The sequence below is a fragment of the Pseudonaja textilis genome, chromosome 1 (assembly GCF_049901715.1).
Source record: "Pseudonaja textilis isolate UNSWEBS1 chromosome 1, rPseTex1.2, whole genome shotgun sequence".
Classification (NCBI taxonomy): Eukaryota; Metazoa; Chordata; class Lepidosauria; order Squamata; family Elapidae; genus Pseudonaja; species Pseudonaja textilis.
The window spans coordinates 116853752-116869810 of NC_141990.1; the positions used below are offsets into that span (position 1 = coordinate 116853752).

At 35.8% G+C, this 16059-nt stretch overlaps 1 long non-coding RNA gene across 3 annotated transcripts in view; it reads left to right on the forward strand.

Moving 5' to 3' along the window:
• Window positions 1-16059, forward strand: part of LOC113432900 (uncharacterized) — a 72713-nt gene that overhangs the window by 13225 nt on the left and 43429 nt on the right. For 2 of the 3 annotated variants that reach the window (XR_015739968.1, XR_015739972.1), the window contains 2 exons: window positions 6918-7008; window positions 7539-8937. This is a non-coding gene — a long non-coding RNA (uncharacterized LOC113432900). Of the gene's footprint in view, window positions 1-6917; window positions 7009-7538; window positions 8938-16059 lie in introns of those variants that run through there. The other variant, XR_015739973.1, reaches the window with a different exon arrangement.

A 16059-nucleotide genomic window follows, 5' to 3' on the forward strand; every position in this document is an offset into this window, starting at 1 on the left:
GGCCTTGCCTTCTTTTCTTGGCTCCATAAACTTTTAAAATGCAACTGTTGGAATGCTGTTCAGAATTCTGTGTTGCAACCTGATTTGATAGGAAGAAGTTGTGTTTTTTGAATGAAGCCCAGAAAATTTTAAGATAGCCATGCAAATACTTAAACCTGAAATAGTGGATTAAAGGATGACACTTACTCGTTTATAGTCATATACTGAAACAAGTGTTAATATAGGCAGCAATAGGCACTTCAGCTCTCTAGAAGATACAATTGTGAAGTTCTATCTTTGGCCTGAGGCTAGGCAAAACTCGTGTGTACAGTGAGTAATACTGATACGTGCTTTGGTAAGTTTCACTCCTCTCAGTGAATGGACAATATGTGTAACCACATGGTTTACAGATAATCATAATTTGTTTAAATATTGTACAGAATTGCTTTAGAGTTCCTGATTTGTGGTTAGCTTGTTTATCATGTTTTGGTCTAAATGACACGGTTTACATACTGCACTTAACAGTTAATGAAACTCAATGGCTTAAACCGGTATCTTGTATCCTGTAATACGAAACTAATTTAAATCGGTAATGAGTATGAAATGTGGTAAGCCATATACTATTAATTGGACTACTGGACTTCAAAACTGATGTTGAAGTTTCCTACTCAGCAAAATCCTGTGAAATGTTTCTCTAATAATAAAAAAAGGGAAGCCACTGTGATATAAGGTATCTATATTCATAAGAATACCAAACTTCGCAGGAATTCAAAAATAATGTTTAAAAGTTCTCAACAATTCCTAAGTGGAGAGATTCTTTTTTTAAAAAATTCAACGAAGACTAGGAAAATGTGATGCCTTCAGAATGTGAATGTTGACTTTCTGTTCAGAAGATTAGTTAGACTTATGCAGATTATCTTGTTTGAGTTTCTTGCAGTTTTGGGTATCCACTTGTTAAAAATTGACTTGACAGCATCTTTCTGAGAACAAAGAAAAACGGTGAATTATGTGGAATTTGTTCAGAGAAATAAACTAATATTTTAAAAAAATATTTCAGCAGATTTTATTTACTTCATATAGTTTGGGCTTGTCTTCTTATCCATGCACAACCTGGATCGTGATTATCTCTCAGATTATAAACATGCTTTGAATATGTTAGTTGTGTAAATTGTACATAGCTAAAGTACTGTGTAAATCTATTGAGATAGGTCTCCGTTACTCTTCATTTTACTTTTCAAAATTCAGTTGATGCCTGAAAAGATTGATTTTTATTCAGTAACTGAGTTTGGGAATTTTCTTTTTGTACAAAGATATCAACTGAAACAGGGAAATCTGTTAGGAAATTACAATTTTCTCCCATTTCAATTTTTGTAGCCTTATTTTGGAATATAGGGCTGGTGAGTCCAAATTGCTGGTTGTCTTGAACAAAATAATTTTATTTGAGACTACTCTCAACAGTTTTCTATCAAATAATACGGCTACAGTGACAGGTAATATCTGTTATCCTGTCCTTTGTGTAATAGCAATGGCAGTAGTACTTAGACTTACATAAGACCCATAGCGCTTTACAGCCTTCTCTAAGCAGTTTACAGAGCAAGCATATTGCTTCCAACAATCTGGATCCCCATTTTACCAGCCTGAAAGGATGAAAGGATGAGTCAACCTTGAGCCAGTCAGAATCAAACTCCAGATTGTGGGCAGAGTTGGCCTGCATAACTGCATTCTAACCATTGCGACACCAGGCAAATGATTGCTTCTATAAATTGATAAACAAGAGGCAAGTGTTCAGCACAAAGGGGTTCTGATTGAGTCTGCTATACTGCTTCCCTCAAGATAATTACATCTATAAACCATTTATCTCCAGACTGTTGAGAAGTAAGTGCTGGGTGGTTACAAGTTCCAGTTCATGCTAACCCTACAACTGAATATAAAACAAATCCTGAGCTTAAGTACATGACACTTAGATCATAAACAAGTTGTTTTGTAGGTGTGCAACTTTGCAGATGGAGAAACATTTGCTTCAAAAGATACAGGAAAAAAGCAATAAACAATTAAAGTATCTTTTCTTGCCATGAGGGAAAAATCCTATAGAAATTGATGTTCAGACTAGAAACAAAACATTGGGAACCACGTGAGTTAGGAAGTTGCAGTCTCTGAAATACGAAGGTAATGAATGTTTTTTCCTTCCTTACTTTGAATATTAACATTTTCGGCCAGCTCTTAGGGACTGATTATAAGACTCATATAAAGGTTATTTCAGTAAGGCGAATTATTGTGCCCAGACATATAATTAAGATAGCAGTTTAGATAGCTTGCAAGTAATATAATGAAGTCTTTTATAATAGACTTTTCAATCCAATATCATGCCTAGAGTAGACTTAAGGAATCATTTGAACCAAGATTACTTAAGACTATTTTTGTACACTTTGAGCTGAATAGGTCCATTTTTAAGAAAATCTCAAACCAGTCCATGATTGTTTCTAATTTTTGTCATATTCATACTGGTAATCCTTGAGTTATAACTGTAATGGAGCCTGCCCATCATGATTTTTAACGAGTGTGGTCATAAAGTAGGAGTTTCAGAGCTCTAGATATAGGAATCTATCCCATTTGCCCCTCCCCCTCATCCCTTCTAGTTCTCCAAAGTCTACTAAGGAATGGATTGATTTTAATCAACAGAAAAATAATACCAGAATAATATATAGCAAAAACATTCGGAATGGTGGAAATACTATATATGTATAAATACTATAAATGTAAATTTGACAGTGCTGCTTATGCATGCATTATAGAGGTATGTGTTTTTTCCAAGCACCAAGATCAGATTTTGACAATTCTTTTGCATCTATTTTAAATAAAGCATTGCATTTCTCTGACATTGGCTTGAAGGAAATAAAAGAAGGAAGAATTATGGATGTAAAATGAATGAATTGCTACTTCATTTGTTCTGTTTAGTGATGAAAGCCAGTGACCATATATGCATCCAGCATGGCTTCCTTTGATTTGGCTCTACAAGCGTCAGTTTATAAGTACAATTATTTACAAGGTTTACAAGTATCAATTCTTTAACATCAGTGAGAATGGTATCATTATCAGTAATATAGGGTAGGTAGTACCTTCTAAATATATGCTTGGAGAACCAGCTCAGCTATTTTCTTCCAGCAAAAGAAGGGAGTTGAGTTCACATTTACTCCAGTTTGTACATATCCAATAAGCTGAAGAAGGGAATGGAAATTCTTATCACAAAATCTTCATTGTGTTAGAAAGGAAGAGAAGGCAATTTGATTATTTTCAATTAGCAACTAACTTAGCAAGAGTGAGAGGCATAATAATAGGATTGATCTGTTATTAAATGTCCGTGTAATATTTTATTACAGATTAAATGCAGAAGAAACAATAAAACATTTGTATTAGGATCCAAATACAAAGAAGGGATAAAACCTAACTTGAAAAATAAGTCTGTTTTAATGTTTCCTGATTTGTGTTTTTTTTACAATTTATAGAATAAAAATAGTCTTTGTTTTCTTAAGTTTTTGTGGGTACTTACATGTATGGTATTCAGCTTTGTTCGGGTATTTTCCCACGTCATTATAGTTGTGCTTTTAAAGTTGTAGCAACATTTTGGCAGAATCTCATCTGCCACCATCAGGCTCTTCTGTATTGTGTTCATCTGTGAGTCAGACTTTCACAGCTGTTTCAGTTTTAAATTTGGGGCTAGCCTACTGCTGTGCCAGAATGGTTTTTTCTTCATCCTGATTGGTTGGGAGTCTTGGTCTGTGTTTATTGGTCTTGGAGTTTGCTGTGTTCTGCTTGATTGGTGTTTCTAATATCTTCTGTCTGTTTTATGGCTTTTTTTTGTCTTGATAGTCTTTAGATCTAAAAAATAGTCTTTAGATATATTCACTTTTACCCGCTTATGTACTTTTTGCAAATTATTTAACATGGTATATTTTCTGTATAATTACAATTTGATCTTACGACTTTGAGGAGCTGACAAATTTGCTGATGAAATTATTTTATCACACTATTAATGAATTTGTAATGCTTAGATAAAAAAAATTCGCCTTTCTGACATATTTATTTTAATCCTATATCAATATAATAGGTACTACAATGTCAGGTCCATATATTGATTAATGAAATTAATGCAGTGGAAAAAATGTGACCCATAACCTACATCTGTGTTATAGAGAAAAAGAAAACTTTCTCAAATTTTCTAGTCAATGGGAGCACAGCATTTATCCCTTATATAGGAGACAGGCCTCCTGACTCTTAGGCAACAACTAAGTAATGATTTTTTAAAATATTTTTAATAAAAACAACCCAGTCCATCTACAGAGTTCCACACTGTCTATATGTGTGCATTTTTTCTCGGGCTAAAGTTGCCTAACATGGAAACAGAACTTTGTATGCAATTTTGGTATCCAGAAGCTATTCTTAGAATACATCCATTCTCAACTATTGAAAGTAAATTATAAAAGCAGATTAGGAAGAGACCCTACTCTAGACTGTCCTGCTTGAGCAGTGGGTTGGACTAGATGACCTCCAAGACCCCTTCCAACTGTTCTACGTTTTCTGCTGTTGCCTTCTACCCTCTGGAACTTCTTATCCCCTCCTTTCAAGGTGAGGTCGGGCCCCACTCTTCTGGCCTTCATAAAGTGTGTTAAGATATGGTTCTGTCCATTGACATGGGGTCTAAGAGTAATATCCAGCACTGGGGATAGTTGGTGTTGTGAGGGTGTTCCCTCCACTTTATTAAATTTTTAACTTTTAATACTTTTAAGTGTTTTTAAATTTATTCTTTTATACTACATTTTTTTTTATCGTAAGCTTCCCACTTAGGTGAGATGGGTGTTGCAGAAATGTGATGAATAAATAAATAAACATTCTAAAAAAATCTTTCAAGAAACATCCGACCCTATTTTTTGGACTGTGTCTTATGAGAATTAAATTAAATTTAAAATAATATGTAAATACATTAATTAAAAAATTAAAACCCTTTCTGAGGTTAAAAAATAGTCTTACCTCATCTCGATGTTCAGTGTAAAGTAGAAAAAACTGCAATAACTGTTTTTGTTGAATTGTATAAATATGTGTTAGTTCAAGTGAGAGTGCCTTCTAAAAGCTATATTGTCTTGACATATGAGCTGCTGATAGCAATTCGGTGATTTCACAAGTAAAGCATTGAGTAAGTTAAGTCCAGGGTTTTAAGGTGGAAAAGTTTTTAAAGAGTAATTTCATTTACAATAGAGAAAATTATGGAAGCCCCTTGCTAGAGATTTGTAAGCACTGTCTCCCAATTTACAAAAAGTTCTGTCTTATAAAAAGCCTTTAAAATTAGATGGGACTTATTTCTTAGGGTTTTTTAAAGTGCATTTTGTCTTAAAACACCTGCCAGATTCTTTTATCTATAGAAAGTATCCTGAATAGTTGCTAAGTGCAATTTTTAAAGAGTTGACATCTTTTTTGTCCACAATCTTGAGTGCTTTGACAATTAGAATTGTACAGTAGCAAGTTAGAGAATTATATTGCAATAGCAAATATTATTTTAAAGATATGAGTGTGCAAGAGAGATAGAGCTACAAAGGTTGGATATGATTTTTGAGATATTTGAAAATCAGGTAATTTTATATAGATAGCTTTTAATCTCATTTTAGAACTGAAAGATAAAAGAGACACATACCATCTAAAAGAGTTACTCTGCAGAACAACTAAACATTTATACTATATTTTTAGTGGGTTGGGGTTGGGTGACTATTTGTAAAGCTCTCTTCCTCTCAGGTTTTCCCTCATATTTCTTTCATGTAAAAGTGGAATTTAGTAAGGATTTTTTAAAAATGAGAATATTTAAAAGAAAAATTGAAGATGAATGTTTTGTTTTAATTTTGCTTTCCCTAATCAATTAATTACAATGTTTAATTACAAGTCAGATATATTAATTTATATTGAACTGTTGAATTATAGTCATAAGCTTTGTATGGTCCTATAAATACACACAGAAACTATTTATATGAATTTCCCATGCTGCCTTCTATCACATGACACTGTTTATGTTATAAATCCCTTTTCTTTCAGATAGTTGTGTATATTGAACTATATGAATGACTTAGCTTGAAAGTCTCTGTAAATATACTATTTAAAACATGTATGTTCTTACTGTATAGTTGGCTCTACGCTCTAATTTATTTCCCCATAACTATTGCCCTGGGTGTAAATGGCTATTTGTTTATATATTAATGATGGCAGCATCTGAGCAGGTTGGAAAATCTTGGTATCATCAACTGACAAGTAACCTGGTTAGTATATATAAGAGAAATCCCTGGGAATTTACAAGTTGTAGATTAGAGTAGGAAGTCAGAAAAAGTGACAGAAGGGAATAGCAGACTATTTCTATGTTTAGCAAGGATCTGTCCATGAAGTTCATCAAGGTATTGAGATTGATTTGAGGGGATATTTGACTTGCCCACAAAACATACTTTTTTTTTCCAGATGATAAGAATGTCAGTTTTTATTGAAATAGTCAGTTTCTACTTTGAGGAAAGTAGTCCTGTCTCTATCTACTGTTTTTCCTATTTTCTTAAAACTACAAATCAGCCTAAAAAGACATAAGGAAAAACTTATTATCATGAAGGAATGTAAAAAATGTGCATGCTTCTTCCTCTTAAGTGGGAGACAAGGGAGTGTCAGGACACTAGTACTGAATTAATTCCACCCATTTGACCTCAAAGATATAGAAAGGGGGAGGAGAATGCAGTTGTTGGATTCTGCAGTGTCTTGAGGTGTGATGTTGGAAAAACCGTGCTGAGGTTAACAAGCTGTTGGGATGTGTATCCAGTTTCCTTGACCAAATCATTGTAAGTCTTCGAAATCAGCCTCTTGATGATTCAATACCAGAACTCCAGAAAAGGAAAATAATATTTTTGATGATTACTTCACAGGTTGTCCATATCCATGACCAGAACATATATATATATACTTATTTTTGAATGATCAAATTTACAAGTTGCTCAAGTAACACCATGCGATTTGGTGAGTAATTTCTATTTTCTAAGGGTACCATAACAATATGAATGGAATTTTTGGCATATTTTTAGGAAAAAATACTAATTTGCCAGGCATAGTTATTTACTTCTACTTGAAAGTGATAGAATGACCATCCTTTCTGTTACTCTCTTTGAGAAGGGAGGAGCCATAGGACTTCCCCTCATGTTGGGATAAAAAAGAAATCTTTGTTTCTTAATAAGTTCTTAAAAGCTCATTCTTTTACTCCGGATACATATAAAGATGGGTGGGGTAAGGTGTTATCTTCTTTTTCTGGCTCCCTTTTTTTCAGCAGAATCTCATCTGCCATCATCAGGCTTCTTTAAAAGCTTCTTTAAAAGCCCGAACAAAGCTGAATACCTAACAAAGCTGAATATATACCTACATACCTACAAAGCTGAATATATTATATTATATTATATTATATTATATTATATTATATTATATTATATTATATTATATTATATTATATATATTTATTATATAATCTTTTTCTTTCTTTTGTTCTGTTACAACAGGGCTGTCAAACTCCCAGCCCATGGGCTGGATGCATCATGCGCTGGCCACACCCACGCCTGGTTTAGTGAAGCGGAAAAAAGTCCCTATATGTCATGTGATGCTGCTGTAACAATATGAGTTTGACACCCTGGTGTTACAACATCCCTGGGGACAGGTGATGAGTTGATTGCTGGTATAGTATAAAAGGGTGTTTAGAATAAATCCTGTCTGCTTTGTATATGAAAAGAGAAAATTCAGCAAACGTTAAACTAAAATGTAGCATGTAAATGTTTGTAACATCCCTTGGGGTTTATTTTATTCCCAGATCGGATTTGTAAGATAGATACTGATAAAACCTATGCTGAGGTAATGTTAGACGCAGCTGGCTTGTTTAAAGCCTAGAAGGGTATTGAAAGTTGGAAAGAAACTTTAACCTGCTATTCCAGTTCTCTAAACTCTCTTGATATTACTTTGTGTCTGTCACCACTCCATCCATTTTTAGCTCTATTAATTTTCCTTTGTCATTGTTCCTGTGTGTACAATGGACATTTTCCAAAACGTAAGGCAGAAACATTTTAGGAAGGGTAAACTTAGGTCAAGAACATCCATTTTATTAAAGAGGGAATCCAAGTTTCCAGTCTTTATTAGACACAGCAAGATTTATGCCTTTCTGTGTTTTTATATAAAGCATTAGGTGAATATAGACCATAAGATGAAAATCTAAGTTTGCTATGACATAGGCAGGGGTGGGATGCTACTGGTTCTGCCCGGCTCTATAGAACCGGTAGCTCTAAAGAGCAGCAGACACCGACTTCTATGTTTGATGCTGTTTGATCCACCCGCCCGGGCTCTTACCTGTCCTTTATTTCCTGCTTTTTCAACCTCAGCTGCTTTGCACGGCACAGCTATAGTTGAAAAAGGGGCGTGCATAAGTGCACCATCTTGCCTCCTGTCCCTGTCCTATTGTCCCCATTTATTTGTACGTAATTTCCTGTATTCTTACTCATGTTTATATTTATACCTATTATCTTGTAAGTGATTGACAAATAAAATAAAAAGCAGGAAAAAGGTGGCTTTTCAAATGCTGCGCAGCACTTTTCAGCTGTCCGGGTAGCACAGCTTAAGGTTTTTTACACATGTGCACAGTGCGCATCAGGCACACATGCATGCAAAGTACACATGCGCACGCTAAACATAGTCACTGAACTGGTAGTAACACCAGTGGAATCCCACCCCTGGACATAGGGCTTTTCTTTCCAAGCTGCAGTCTTCTATATTTGAACCATGTTTCTCGGAAGTATTCTGAAAAATTAATGTTTTACAGATTTATTCTGTCAGTATGATGTACTTTTATGTATTTAGAGCAAGGCAACAACTTTTTGTTTATCAATGTGATTAAAGAAATTGTTTGAAATTTGATGTGATTTGCAATATTGCAGTATTTCCTAATATTTAATTTGAAGAGTACCATTCCATTCATTTAAATTGGTATTTATTCATATCTAGCTAAATATTATACCCATTTTCATCATTTACTCTTGTTTTGGGTTAGAAAGCAATCATTTTGAGAACTGGTAAAGTGTTGAACAAGGTTTAAATTAAACTTCATTCTGAAAGTTTGGGTAAAAATCTATAGAACCAAAACATTTTTAAACTAAGTGTAGCCTAAGGGTTTTTTGGGGGGTGTTTCAATTCCTTAAAATGAAACTGGTACTGGATATGTTGTTTAATAATATTTTCATACTTGAATGATACTCAAGAAGGAAATGACTTCTTTTAGATAAAATTATTGATATGTCTGGTTAATTGTGTTTCCTGGACATGATTAAAAATTATTTACATATTACCTGTAAACGGCTAAATTATAGCTTAATATGATGTATGTTTTAAAGATAGGTTGCCCAGAAAGAAAATTAGTTTTGAAAAATGACATGTTGCCATTAGGTCTCAGCAGCCTGAAGTTTGAAAGGATTAATAGTCTTACAGTAATTAGTGTTTGAGAATTTATCTTCTAAAGAAATGGCACAGACTCGCCCAGATGCACGTCACAAAATGTCACTTGTGGGCGCCCTTTCCCCTGACGGCCCTCTTTAACCACATGGAAATTCCATGGTTCTCAATAACAATGCACCTTTCCCCATGCAGAAAAATGGAGAGACTAGTTGCATTTCAGCTTTTCCACATTGCCTCCTGCTTCATGCTGTCTACAGAAGGCAGTCATTCTATTATCCCCTGCAGAGGGAGAAGAGAAAATAGAGCAAGGACTGTGGAGAGCGTGGCTTTATGTCAGATCTTCTACTATGGGGCATTGTGTCCTCCCTCTCCCCTCCCCCAATAAAGCTCACATTGGTGTTAAGAGTCGGGTAAGAAATAAATGTGCCAATTTTCATAATTAAATGTCAGTGCACATATCACAATGGTTCTCAGACTTTGCAAACTGGGTTTGTGAGGGCAAATAAGTAGAGCCCAGAGCACCTTTTGTCTGCTAAAGCTTGGCCAGTGACAGTTTTACTTGTGATTCTTATATTGCTTGTGAATTTCCCAAGAGCTTGTGACCACAGATGGCAAACCCTTTCCAGGGCTCTGGCTGAGAAAAAAACAATTTTAGTCTAATAGTTTAAGATAATTTTAACTGATGCTTTGCAATTACATCAACTTGGCAGCTTTACATCTCCATTTCTTTAAAAAATTATTGGGGATAAATAATCTATTTATATTACGTTGGCATTTTTTCTTGCAGTAAAGCCATGATCCCCAACTTTTCCAGCTCTGTGGACTGGCAGCAGTGGCGGGTAGTGGCAGTGCAGAAAGGGGGAAGGGGATTGTTTTGCATGTGCAAATGGAGCTTCACATGCTTGCCCGCCATTTGCGTGGCCCAGTTCCCAATGGGCCATGAACCAGTACTGGTCTACGGACTGGGGATCCCTGCACTAAAGAATTGGCTAAATAGGTTAACAAAGTTGTGCCTTTTGGCCATCTGAGTATCATATTTTTTTTCTTTCCAATGATGCTGGTGATGAAGATAAAAACAGATCCTCAACGTTTTTGGATGAGTGGAAACATGTAACTTTTTGAAAGCATTCCCTAGAGTCTCAAAAGAACTGGATTGCATGGAAAGAGCCGTGCACGGAGCTAATCCTCAATAAGAAAGAAAATGGTGAAGATGCCTCCTTGTCATGTTCTGTAGCTTCCCAAGATACTTTGCCAGCTCCTCAGCTTAACTTTGAAAATGTGTCCACCTGCCCAAAAAGACAGTTTTCATTTTCTAAGAACATATCAGGGTAATATGAATTCTAAGAGACTTTATTTGCAATAACTATTTGTAGTTTGGTTTTTAAAAATAAGATGCTGAATTTTCTTTTCAAGTAAAGTGATATAGGAGACATAGCATGTCAACTCATTGACACCCACTGGCAATCTGAGATTACTAATATTTCATAGAATCGTAGAATGTAAAAGTTTGAAAGGGCTTTGGAGAACCTCTAGTCCAAATGCTTGCCCAGTACTGAAATCCATTACAGCATCCCTGACAACTGTCTATCCAAACTCACCAAAGAGAATCTGATTTTTTGATTGATCACTCTCAGGATTCTTGAAAATATTTTGAACTGGAATGATTTGAAGTTTACAGATACGGATGTAATGAAAATGTACTGCATTTATTGTTCATTCGGACAAATAGGTCACTTTTGATATGAAAAACATTTCAACATTTTGTCTTTCTGCATTAAGGGATTTTTTTCCCCCTGGGAAATATCTTCTTTTTTTTAATGCTGTTAATACTTCCCCCCTTTTAGCTGATTATGAAGATTAATATTTGTGCTGCAATTGATCCAGAATAAATCCAAGTGATAGAGAGTGTAAACATCCTACACTCTCAGCTGTGTGGAAAAGATGAAAGCTGGGAGAAGGCTGTTTACTCTCTTTGCATTGGAAAACAACTGAAGGTGGGAAAATGCGGAATCCACCAAGATTTTCTAAATTCTATTCGAAGTTTTTTTTTTCCATTTTTATTATGGAGTTATATATTTTTTCTTGATACTGGCTTGTATAAATCTTGACCACAACTTTAATTGAACAGAATTAATGTATGAAGCTTGCATTTACTACACACACTCAAATATACATATGTGGCATAATTGCCAAAAATACTTTCGCTATTTTCATAACCAAGTGAGATAAGCATTATTTTCAAAAGATATATGGATAAATCACTTTTATTTTGGAGATTTGCTTTCTGAAATGGAATCAAACAGATGTCAATGAGAAATATGGTGCACCTGTTTGAATATATATAAGAGGATTTTTAAAAATTTGACTTGGAATAAATTACAAATGTGAGTATGGATAGTTTTTAATAAAATTTTATAAGTAATTAAATATGATTCCCCACATAATTTTAAGGTTTTGTTATTTTCAGTTGGGGTTGGTATGATCAATAAAAATGCACTAAAATGAGAGAATGTCAATAAGAAATACAGATACTATTTTTGTCCTTCCAGGTTAAAATTCTATGTTATTCTTGAAACATTTACATTTAAAAACTGATTTATCAACTAGAACTATCATTCTAAATATGAATCTGTACTTCCTAAGAAGAATTTAATTATAAATAAGAAGTTTCTTGGCTGCTTTCTTCCATCAAGTCTATTAAAAGAGCAAAATACATGGAGTTGTATGATGGTGCTATTTTAAAACAATTCTCTCTCAAAAAGTTTGGAAATTCATATTGAAATCTACAAAGACCGTCAGTTTGATTCAGCTATTTTAGAATAAATCTGGAAAAAAAATCTGAAAAAATGAAAATTTCAGAAATTGGTTAAGGACAAGTTTGTATTTACTTAGTAAGACCACACCTAGAGTATTGCATCCAGTTTTGTTCACCACATTATAAAGAAAATGTTGAGACTCTAGAAAAAGTACAGAGAAGAGCAACCAGGATGATTAGGGGACTGGAGGCTAAAACATACAACGAACGGTTGCAGGAACTGGGCTTGGTTGGTCTAGTAAAGAGAACGACCAGGGGAGACATGATAGCGGTCTTCCAATATTTGAGGGGCTGCCACAGGGAGGTAGGGGTCAAGCTATTTTCTAAAGCTCCTGTAGGCCAGACAAGGAATAAGGGATGGAAACCGAACAAGGAGAGATTTAATCTGGAAACAAGGAGAAACTTTCTGACAGTGAGAACAATCAACCAATGGAACAGCTTGCCCTTGGAAGTTGTGGGAGCGCCATCACTTGAGACTTTCAAGAAGAAATTGGACTGCCATTTGTCAGAAATGGTGTAGGGCAGGGGTCCCCAACGACTGGGCCGCGGACCGGTAGCGGTCCGTGGAACATTTCCTACTGGGCCGCCAGTTTGCTGGGCGCCGCCATCTTGTTTGACGAGAAAATGCTTCCGGGTGAGCTTTTCCGGTTGGAAAGCGGCATTTGGGTCCTGAAGGAATCCTCGCGCCTTAGTTTCATCGAAGGGGGGGGGCTTCGAACGAAACTAAGGCGCGAGGATTCTTTCAGCACCCAAGGCAAGGCGAGCCGAGTGACCGTCCTGAAGCGAAGCCCATCGACAAAGGTACAAAGGAGGAGTTGAAGGTGGCGGGGAGTAGAGGGGGACGGCTGGCTGGCCGGTCGCTCAGCTCACCTTGCCTTGTCATGCGTGCTGATGCCGGTACCGGGCCGCGGATCATTTTGTGATGCCGGTACCGGGCCGTGGCACAAAAAAGGTTGGGGGCCACTGGTATAGGGTGTCCCGCTTGGGCTGGGGGTTGGATTAGATGACCTACAAGGTCTCTTCCAACTCTAATTATCTATCTGTATCTCATATTTTTCTTAACATACAAGGTTTGTGTGTGTATACTTACAAGGATTTTTTTTTTCAAGAATTCATAGGCCTTTTTATAAACAGAAGCAGTGATTATTCTGTGCTTGTGGCATATGTGTGTAAATCCCATGTCTTCGTCATTTACTACCATACTATTTTATGGCTTAAAATTAGATTGTAAGCAGCAATATTTTCTTCCACAGATGAACTTTATGTTTCTATCATGCAAATTTTTGGGGCTAATAAGCTCATATACTCATTGGAAAAAGTAAAAACCTCCTATGTAAAGATTTTTTTTTTACATAAGTGGATTACCTTCATTCAAACAATTCATAAAGATAAATGTGTTGTAATTTAACAACAACAAAAAAACTCCTATGAAAAATAGACTTTGCAATCATATATTGTCCACAGACACAAAAATGAGATAAAATGAAAAAATGAGTACACCTTTGACTCCAATAACTAGCATTACCCCCTTTGGCAGAAAAAACTTCAAGTAGGCATTTTTTATAACTGTCTACCAGTTTCTGACATTGGCTAGGAATGGTTTTTTCCTAATCTGAAAATTGTTTTTAGCCGTGAGATGTTTGAGGGTTTCTAGTATGCACATCCTGCTTCAAATCACCCCACAGCATCTCAGTGGCAGGTAGGCCGTGGCTTTGACTTGGCTGTTCAAGAACCTTCCATTTCTTTTTTTCCCCCCAGCCGTTCCATGAAGGATTTACTGGAATGTTTTAGAGTCACACTCATACTGCAAAGTGCACTTTCAATTGAGCTTCTATCTTCTGACAGATAATCTCATATTAATTCTCAAGAACACTCTAGTACAATTAAGAATTCCTATTGAGATCTATGATGATGAAGCTGTCCAGGCCCTGATGCAACAAAGCAGCCCCAAACCATAATATTTTCACCACCAAGGTTGGGGTTTTTTTTGGTTGCTGTCAGGTTCTTCTGATGAAATGCTGTCTTTGGTTTTCACCAAACCTATCTTCTAGTCCTGTGGCCAAGTTATCTTTGCTACAGTTGTTCAGAGCACATTGTTCCAAAACACCGGGTATTTGCTCAGGTGCTCATGAGCAAACTTTAATCTTGTCCTGATGTTCTTTCATCTAAGTAGATCTAATTTGTGCAGCTTTTTTCTAATGGTAAACTCAAAGATTTTGACATAGGTAGTGGCAGGAGCACTCTGGGTTATGTAATGAAATCATGGAGGTCTTAAGAGGTTTCTTTCAGTATCTTGTGAACCTGCTTTGGGATAAACGTGCTGGGATGGCCAAGCCTAGGCCAGCTGACAGTTGTTTGATATCTTCTCTAGTAGATCATTTTTCATGCTGTGGAATGATTGGTGTCCAGGTGTTCGGTGATTTTTTTAAAAAAAATATATTGGCATCTATAATTCTGAAGGCCTCAGCTCTTTCCATTTCTCCATGGTGATTCCATGAGGTTCAACAACAAAGAGCAAATCAAACCAAATGTCTGAGGTTTAAGCAAAATAGGCTCCTCCCATATTCCTGTTGCAACAGTGTTTTAATCATTTGCACCTGATTCTAATTTTAGGTATTTGAGGTAGTGATAAGCATATGAAAAATTTGCATTTGAATTTATTTAAATTATACAATGGGCTACAAAATGTAAATGGTGTGTTATATTTTGTTATATTCCCTTTATCCATATTGAAAATAAGATCAAATATTTATGTATTTAAAAAGTCAAAATTTGCAACGGGGTGTACTTGACTGTTTCACATGACTGTATATGTAAACAATACACTGGAAGGACGATGAGTACTGGTGTGCAACTTTTAAATGCTAAAGTTATGTTCATGACAATGGTTGATTTGTTGCCAAGAAACCAGATGTAATATCTGCAGTTTCATAGATATTGCCCATTTAAAAAAGAAGTCGGAAAAATTAGAATGTTATGAGTTTCAATTTGTAAAGGCACCCTTGGGGGGGAGTAATTGTTTATTTAAAAATTGGGAAATTTCATAGGAGGCACCCATCTAGGTTTTCAAAAACTCTTCCCCCAGTGTACATTTATAACATTATTCTAGCTTTAGTAACTCACACACACCGCCTATTTCTCTAAAACTGGACAAACTTCATCCTTCCAGGTACTGAAAAGTGGGTGTGTGCATGTTTGTATTATGCTAATAGTTTCTGGCCTGCTTACTAGAGGGAAGAATGTAACTCACTTCGTGTATGGACTCTGTTGAATCAGCAGCCTCTGGTCCATTCTTTGCACAGGCTATTTATTTTGTTAACTATTGTCCTGTGCCAGAACTAAACCTCAAGAACAGCACCCATGCCCATTTTTGTCTATCAAATGAAAATGAACCTTTGATAACAGAACATCTGCTATTCCTGAGTTACATCCCAAGTTAAGCTAGTGGAAAAAATATGAAAGATGGCATTGTCTCCCAAGTGTTAATAACATAACCATGATCTAAGCAATGTTGAGTGTAATAAATTGTGCAATGGTTTGTGTGTAATTGGAATCAAAATATAGAATTTATGACTCATGTAAGTTGATAAAAAAGGCTCTCACAAGCCCTGGAAACTTAACATCAATGGAATGTCATAGATAGAGCATGAGTGTCAAACTTGAACGCGTCACAGGCTGGATTGTGACATATTGTGACGCTTTTTGCCTTTGCGGAGCTGGACTGGGTATGGCCTTGGTGTGACATATCCGGCCTGCAGGTCGCCATTTTGACT